Below are 9,491 nucleotides of genomic sequence, written 5' to 3' on the forward strand. Positions count from 1 at the left end.
CTTTCTTACTGTCCTAATGTGCACAATGTAGTGACTGCTTTTTCGTCTTTTGTTTTCTTAGTTATATCCTCTGTATTTTATATGTTTGTGTTATGTGTAACGTTGCTGCCTTCTTGGCCAGGTCAGCATTGTAAATGAGACTTTATCTCAATGCTTTTTTTTATCTGGTTAAATAAAGATTAAATACAATTAAAAAAATAATTACCAACCTCAGCAAAAACTAAGTGTATTTTCTGTAAAGCTTACGGTGTTTAAGACTCTTTAAATCTGCAATAACAGTAAATGGACACATCACCCCCTTTTTTAATTGATATAGTGAACTTTCTACCAAACAGTTGCATATTTACTCATCCTGCAATTGGAGAGCAACATTAGCATTTTCTGAGAGTTGTGTTCCTTTCTACCTGCTGCGTGTTAATGCTAAGTTAACTCTCTTTTAACTGCTCATGTCTCCTTAGGGAAATATCAGGCTCTTTATCCATTTAATGATCCACTATGTTCACCAGCTAGTCTCTTACTTTGTCTGTCTTTCATTTGGCGTAAAGCAGGATACATTCGGTTTTTAGGGCGTTCTTTCTGAAAAAGCTGCCCTCAACGGCCAATAAACAAAGCCATGTTGTAGTGAGAGTGAACCACAACAGTAAAGTTGCAGGCTAAACAGCTACAGACTTCTAGTTCATTGATTTTTATACAGAAAATCCATTTATATGGTGAAGAGTTGACGCTGCACACCAAGGGCACCATGAGCATTAACATAAAGCACAGTCAAAGCACATAAGCAACTGTCTTTGTCGATAATGTAGTTAAAACAAAAGAGTCAATCTGTCATTGTCCTGCCACCCTCCAGCGCTCTGAGTGTGTTCCTGGGGAAGTGATGAGTAGGCACTCTCCCTGGACCATTTGGACTGAGGCCAGTCGTCGTACAGGCAGCTTTGTTTGTTGTTTTTTCCTCACCTCCACCGGCTCTCTCCATATTTCTGTCTCCCACTCCCCCTGCAGCAGAAGGTGATAACAGTACACCATGTCTGGTGCCTGCTCTCATAATGGTCGGCAGTGTGGATCATCACCACTACTGTGATAAAATGTGCTTTTTTTGGCTTGTTTTCCAGGAAATGATAACAAGTTGACCACTAAGGTTAGACATATGTGTTGTTGTTAAGTCGGAATTTACATGCCGCAGCCACTTTGTAAAATTATGCTCCTTTTCAGGTTCATATTTGTATTTTGTGGTTCAACATTGACATGTCTCCATGCTTTAATGTTCAAAAAGCTCTTTATTTCTCTCATACTGCCTGTTCTTTTCACCCTCTGTCTGAAACCAGAGCCCAGTCTGCTCTGATTGGTTAGCTGGCCAGCTCTGTTGTGATTTGACAACCGCTTAGAGATGTCCTGCCCCTTAGCCTATCACGTACAATGTGTTGGGGTGCTAGCCAATAGAAGCGCCAGTGTGACAAAGTGATGTCACTATGTTCAGGATGCAAACGAAGAAGTCCAATGGATGTGTTTCAGGCAGGGGGAGAGAAACTCCCTCTCGAGCGGACATTGTGATTGTAGCTTTTGCAGACCATTTACACGCACAAAAACCTATATAACAGACTACAAGGAAGCATCATATGGCCACACAAAATCAACCCATCCAATGGTTGTAGTTGTATACAAGAACCAAAGCAGTAGACCGACCAGCAGACTGACATTATCATCCCTGGAGCCACACTGCAAGCTTGGCTAAAAATATATCCAAAGTAATGTGAAGCTTCCTGTCACAGGTTCCTGCAGAGAAATTCAAATGTATTTGTCGGTTGGAGCACTGCAATGCCCTAGCTCCTGTTTCTAGCATGTTTGTTTGTTAAGCGTTGGGGTTGCTATACCAGACCTTCCAGCATTTCTAGTTTCCTGTATACAGTATTTGACTTAATTTGTTGTCCATTCATCTTGTTGTCCAGGTTTACAGTCTCATACCACATGGGACTAAACAAATATGGAGTCATGTACAAGCTGCTCTCCGCATGGCAAGCCCAACCAACTCCCGCTGCTCTGACAGTGTATCTGTTGCAGAATTTCATACCAGCAGACTGAGACGGACAGAAGCCAACACCATCCTGTTTCACCAAGAGAAAGAAATAGATCTGGGTAGGATACACACTTCAAAAATAAACTACATTAATCATCAAGCAGGCATTCACATGAAACCAATTTGGCAAGAGAGAGAGGAATACCTACAACATGCTGCAGAAGAAGTGCAGAAAAAGAGATTAGGGTTTAGCGGCTGTCATGGCAGCCACTGGATCGACAGACTGGGGGGATGGAGGGCTTTTGCCGATGGCCTAAGGTCCTCAGGGAATACAAAGGCCTAAGTAAGCGTTGCAGTAGTATGGTAATATATGATAGCTGCTCTAATCAATACTTAAATAATTAAGTGTATGTGAAGAAGTGGCTCGTAGAGATTGATCGAGACGAGATCTTCTGACGCCGTAGTTCACTTTCTTTTAGCATATTTTAGCTAAATTAGTTAAAGTCCCGGTTTTGGACTCTTGCCACTCTCATCAGCATCATTTCTAGACGCAGCAGGCAACTGTTCAGCGAAAGATCTGACAAAAAACGAACACACTAACCAGTGGCGTAGCTGTGGGTGGGCCCGGTGGGCCTGGGCCCACCCACATGCACGTCTGGCCCACCCACAGCCAATCAGCGCTTCATAGCGCAGAGCCGGGAAGCCCAGAAGGAAGTTCCACAAACTGCAGTTCATCTAGTGGCCGTCAGGGGATGGATGCAAAAAGGAGCAATTCCCATAGACCCCCATGTTAAAATGCCCAACTTTACAGCAGAAATAAACATGTTTCTAGCCTGGATCCAATAAAACGTATTCTGGATATAGTTAGATTCCACCTTCATGACAATGGAATAGGGAGTGCATTTTTTTACCGTGAGTTTTTATAGTAAGTAAAGTAATTTTTGCCGTGAGTGAATGAGCGAGGGGGCGGGGCAGTTTACACACACGCAGCTGCTACATGCAGCAACACACACACACGGAGGAGATGGCGGAGAGAACGCGCTCCGAGGTGTGGTTAAACTATAGCCGTGTCGATGTGGACAATACTTGTTACCAAAAGTGGAATAAGAGTTTAGCATTTAAGGGCGGTAACACGAGCAATTTGTCTAAACATTTAGCAAAAGTGCTCCACATTCAGACGGAGAAATGCACCGGGTTCCTCTGTCTCTCTAGTAGCTCTGTAGCCCCATCCACGAGTAACGTTTCCACGTCAGGTATGTTATGTATGCTAGCAGCAACACACAGAGTTAACTACATTATACAAACATGGGTTAATGATTAGAGGTAACTGAGTTACTCTTTATTTTGTTAAAGTTTCAGCTATTCTGTTTAAAATTCTGTCATCACATTATTTAATACGATTTGTTAAAACATTGTTGTTTCTTTTGATGTGAAATATTATGTATTTAATTGAAATAAAAAGCAATGTTAGTTTTGTTCACAATTTGTTTAGTTAGTTTACCTTATTTTTTCTCTCCAAAAGAACCGATAAAAGTAATGTTAAAGGACAGGATAAGACATAGACATACTTTATTGTCATTTCAACAAGACACAGAGTGTACTATTAAAACGAAATGTCGTTGTACTGGCTTACAGGAACAGGATAATATAACAACTTGCTAAAATTGTACATATAAATAAATAATAGTGACGTGGTGCTGATCAAATTAAAGATAAAGTGTGCGTTTAAAATATAAAGACTTACTATACATATAAATAAAATAGACATACTATATAACAAGTGCTCTTTACACAGCGTAATGTAATCTTTATGTTACTGGTCTACTTGCTGTTCAGCAGTCTGATGGCATGGGGGAAAAGCTATTGCAGAATCTGGCTGTTCTGCTCTTAATGCTGCGGAACCTCTTGCCGGAGGGCAGCAGGGAGAACAGAGCATGGTGAGGATGAGTGGGGTCTTTAAACATGTTCTGGGCTTTTGTCAGGCAGCGTTTCTGAGCGGTGTCTCTGATGGGAGGGAGAGAAACTCAGATGATCTTCTCTGCTGTCCTGACCACTCTCTGCAGAGATTTCCGGTCTTTGGCGTTGCAGTCTCTCGACCAGATGGAGATGGTCAGCACGCTCTCTATGGTTCCTCTGTAGAACGTGGTGAGGATAGGAAGGGGGAGCTGTGCAGGAAGTGTAGGCGCTGCTGTGCCTTCTTAAATAGTGATGTCGTGTGAGTGGACCAGGTCAGACTGCTTGTGATATGCACCCCCAGGAACTTGGTGCTGTCTGTAGTCTTTACTGCTGTGCCGTTGATGTGGAGTGGTGGGTGACAGTGCTTTTTGTTCCTGAAGTCGACAATGATCTCTTGTTTTATCGACATTCAGGATCAGGTTGTCAGTGTTACACCAGTCTGTCAGATGTTTCACCTCCTCCCTGTAGGCCTGTTTGTTGTTGTCCCTGATGAGTCCCACCACTGTTGTATCGTCCGCGTACTTTATGATGTGGTTGGTACTGAACCTGGAGCATAAACATAAGCGCTATCGATAAAAGTAGTAGTACCGTTAAAGCCTTAACGATACCCATCCCTATGTGGATGTCAGTTTTACACACATTTTGAGGCCGCCGTGCCTATATTTTTTGTTTTCACTGCTAATTTATGCTTATGTTCTATTAGTGCATTCAAAAATCATTAAAATCATTAATGAAGTTTCAGCTCAGACCTCACGCTTAATATGTCTCCCCCTGGCCCACCTACATTTATCCAGGCCCACCCACACAATAATTCCTGGCTACGCCACTGACACTAACAGCCAAGCACCAAACTGCAGACAGTGTTGGGACAAACGCATCACACAGTAACACGTTACTGTAACGCCGTTATTTTTGGTAGTAACTAATACTCTAACGCATTACTTTTTACATTCAGTAACTCCGTTACCGTTACTACATGGCACGTTACTCCGTTACTGTGTTAGTTTTTGTATATAGTCAACAGCCAGGCGAACAGAGATGAGAACTGTACTTAAGTACAGTAGCCTACTTGAGTAAATGTACTTAGATACTTCCTGTATCACATGCGGAGACGGGCTGTGGGCGTGTTTGTGTTGTTTACTAACAAGACTATCATGGCGGCGGCGGAGCTCAAGTCTAGTTTCTCCACCTGGAGATATTCTCACTATTTCACTTTTGTCGAGCACAAAGAAAAGAAAGTTTCTGTTAAATGTAAGTTGTGTCTTGGCGGGTCAAAGATCTTATCTACTGCCCAAAACAGCAATTCAAATCTCTTAAAACATCTGCAAAAACAACATGCTGGGACGAAGCTAGTAGCTAAGACCACAGAGACTCAGCCGACGCCACTCCACCTCCACCTAAGCAACAGCGGCTGGATTTTAACCAAGGGACTGCTAGACAGGGAAAAGTCGATAAAGCCATTGCACGGTATGTTGTAGAACACATGCAGGCTATTGCTACAGTGGAGTCACTCGCTTTCAGGGAGCTAGTTAGCATGATAGCATGTCCGGGCGGCACACGGCATATGGGACGGAACACTTTTTCCAACTACCTGGAGAAAGAATATACAAAAATGGAAAGCCAGCTAATATCGATGCAATCCAGATTGCATATAATGCATGTCAAGTTGATCAACAGATTGTATTATTCTCCAATGCAATAACAGTACTGAAATGAAGGCTATAAGGGCATGAATGGGAGCCCTTTTTGCAAGTAACAAAAACGTTACTTTTTTATAGTAACGCATTACTTTGGGTGTAGGTAACTAGTAAAGTAACTGAGTTACTTTTGACATGAAGTAACTAGTAATGGTAACTAGTTACTGGTTTTCAGTAACTAGCACAACACTGGGTAGGATACACACTTAAAAAATAAACTACATTAATCATCAAGCAGGCATTCACATGAAACCAATTTGGCAAGAGAGAGAGGAATACCTACAACATGCTGCAGAAGAAGTGCAGAAGAAGAGATTAGGGTTTAGCGGCTGTCATGGCAGCCACTGGATCGACAGACTGGGGGGATGGAGGGCTTTTGCCGATGGCCTAAGGTCCTCAGGGAATACAAATGCCTAAGTAAGCGTTGCAGTAGTATGGTAATATATGATAGCTGCTCTAATCAATACTTAAATAATTAAGTGTATGTGAAGAAGTGGCTCGTAGAGATTGATCGAGACGAGATCTTCTGACGCCGCAGTTCACTTTCTTTCAGCATATTTTAGCTAAATTAGTTAAAGTCCCGGTTTTGGACTCTTGCCACTCTCATCAGCATCATTTCTAGACGCAGCAGGCAACTGTTCAGCGGAAGATCTGACAAAAAACGAACACACTAACAGCCAAGCACCAAACTGCAGACGGATACAGTTAGCTGGGGAACATGACGAGGATTTAGCAGCTGAAGAGCCAGATATTTCCCTGCAGACCAATAACAGAGCTTGACGACTTACAATTCATCAGCTATCCAGAAACACAACACCAATAGATGTCAGTATTCTGTATCTGCTGGATGTTTCAACTGTTTGACACAACCTTTGCCTTATCAGCTTTATGGGATGATGATTTGTCAGAGTCATGTTTACAGTTTGTTTAGCTACTCCAAGTTGCGTGAAACTCAATTAAAGTAGGTTTAAAATTGTTCATAAACAGACTGAAAATAATTCTCTCCTTTGATGTTTGTTTTGCTTCTCTGCTAATTACATTGCCCTATATAAGTTTTGCTCTCTTGTTCAAACTTTACTCTCATTTACTTTGTGTCTCTTCCTATCCCTTACTTTCTCTTTAGTACAGAAGATCCATTATGAAACACATTGCGTACCGATGAGATCTGTGACTTCTCCCTTACCCTGAAAAGACAAGAGAATAACGCATAACCAATATTTATTTGATCTCCATAATGCTGCCTGTGTATTGAAGGGATGTCACAATCATATTTGTGGTTAATTTGTTTTATTCCCTGGGTCTGATACGAATGATATAACTTGAAGGTTAAACTGAATTTTCTAATCCGAAACCCCAAAGGCATGTCGTTACTCAAGTCATATCACTCAGTCAATTTACAGAGGATAAACTGCTATCTTCTGAATACAAGAGGAGAGTTTTTCGACTGTCCTTCCAGCAGAAAAGGTTAATTTGACCGATAACACAAATGAGTGCGAGCCCAGCCAAGCCTTAATTCATTGGGAAATGCTGATTAAAATATTAGCATATAAAAAGATGAATGACCTCAAAGATACTCCGGATAAAAGCAGTCAAAAGTGGTTGTGTTAGGTCGACCACCGAGATGAAACCCCTTTTGATTGGAAATACGTTTTCAGCCAGTTGCTACACAGCTGGGAGTGTGATGGAGATAAGTCATTAATGTGCTAAACATATGCACTGAAAAGGATTGTGTTGTCACTCAGATGAATAAGCAAATCATTTTGGGGATAGTCCATATTGTCAAATGCACAGCATGACTCTCAAAAGCCAAATGAAGTCCTTTATCTCAGCAGCCACATTTACATTTACTGATGTTGTTGAATAAGAATCAGATTTATTGCCAAGTAGGTTTATACAATTAGTTTTGGTGGATATGGTTCATATAAACACAGTAAGAGGAATTAAGTAAAATACCAACAAATAAAGCTATTATAAAAACAATTAAAACAACTATTAGAACATTGAAAAATAGAGATACAAATGTACACATAAGATACACATTTAAAAACTAAGCAATTAATAATATATAATAATAAATAAATAAATAATAATAAAGTTATTAATTTAAAATAAAAACAATTAGAGTATACACAAACAAAGAGAAATATTTACACAACATATAAATATACAGAAAACTAAGCAATTCATATATTAATATTAAATAACTTTTAATGTATAAGAAAATGCTCATAAAAATACAAATATTTGAGTTTAAAGTGGAAAGCTGTTCAGAATTTAAAAGCGTTGAACAGAAGTGTGCAAAATATACAGAGAGGTGTGTACTGTTCATAGTTATAAAATGAACAAGATTTTCTCACATAATCTGCACTTATGTAATGCATGGCATCTGTGAAGGTGGTAAGAGTGAGTGTCAGGGGGGGCCTTGTTGTGGGAGAATGTCACTCACTTAGCATTATGATTATCCAAAACAAAAAACATTCTGGTCTCCCATCAACCCACCTATAGTCCATGTGTGTCAGACTGTGAAAATACAATTAGGATTAGAGCTGTGAAAGAGACAAACTGGCCAAAAATCCACTTCGTGCTGAAATGATGAACGACTTATTTAGCCAAAGTCATCGAGTTAAGTCTGTGTTGCTGTTTTCCTCTCGTTTTCAGACCCAATGTTCCCAATGTTCTTTACTTTCTAGCCAGCTTCTTTAGACAGAACAATGGAAATATATTCATGTGTGTGTTTCTTCATTAATCAACGAATGCTTTATCTACCGAGAAAATGTCAATATTTTTGCTTTGTCACCCTGCAGCGTTAGACAGTCAAGAGAAGCCGTGACGTAAGTGAAGGTCACGCAGCCAAAGACACCCGTTCCTTCCACTTGGTTCACCTGCTCAGGTAATACTGTGCGACTGCTGCTGTATCCATGGCAATGAACCCCTGCAGATGCCCTCGGCCCGGGCTCCTCTGATTAGCATGCATGGATGAGGCCTGCGCTCTGCCCTGATTGGCCTGTCAGCTCCTGGCTCTGGCTCTGGCTCTGGCTCTTCCCTGCAGATCCCCAGCTGGCTGTTCCTCCCCTCCCATCATGCTCACGCCTGCTGAGTTCCACATGACTGGACTCGTCCTCCAGGACTTGCAGACCATGCTCTCCTGTACAGTGAACGTCAGTGACAGCACGTCCTACTGAATCACGAGAAATGGTGGTGAAATCTCTAACTATGCAACCCAAAAAAAGAGGGTTTTCCTGGGCCCTGCTGCAAAAACTCACAATCTCTTATGTCATCATATTTCCTCTTGTTTCTCAGGGTGAGCTATTTTCTGTTTCCCCCCACATCCTATGCCATTTTGCAAGTCACGTATTTTCAGTGGGTGGGGGGGGCGAGTCTCAGAAGCTATACAAAAATATCCTGTGTACAAACCCCGTCAGCTATCACTTCTGCCCTTTCATTTGATTCTCCACTGCCCCTGTCCCACCACAGATAAAAGAAACCTCTTCTAAGGTGTTTCGCGAGGCATTATAAAACGGTTGCCATGGATACCCAGTCTGAACAGGCTCCACATGCAGGCAGCAGAAGAGGAAATGACAGATGCATTATTTCCTAATTTATTTTACAAAAATGCTTTTTTCTCCTGTAGGCTCACACGCTGATGGACCGTTGTGGTAAAAATACCAAAGATCAAGACCCTTAAAATACCTCTATGGGGCTATTTGTTGTGGTCCGTAAAGCAGCGGAGGGACTATTTGCCTCTTGCTCCACCGAGGTGGGTTGAATGTTATTTTCTGCCTCATTTGGTCTTTGTTGTCTCTCCCTGAAGAGATGACCTATATTAT

Source organism: Gymnodraco acuticeps, unplaced genomic scaffold (assembly GCF_902827175.1).
Source record: "Gymnodraco acuticeps unplaced genomic scaffold, fGymAcu1.1, whole genome shotgun sequence".
In the NCBI taxonomy this organism is placed as follows: domain Eukaryota; kingdom Metazoa; phylum Chordata; class Actinopteri; order Perciformes; family Bathydraconidae; genus Gymnodraco; species Gymnodraco acuticeps.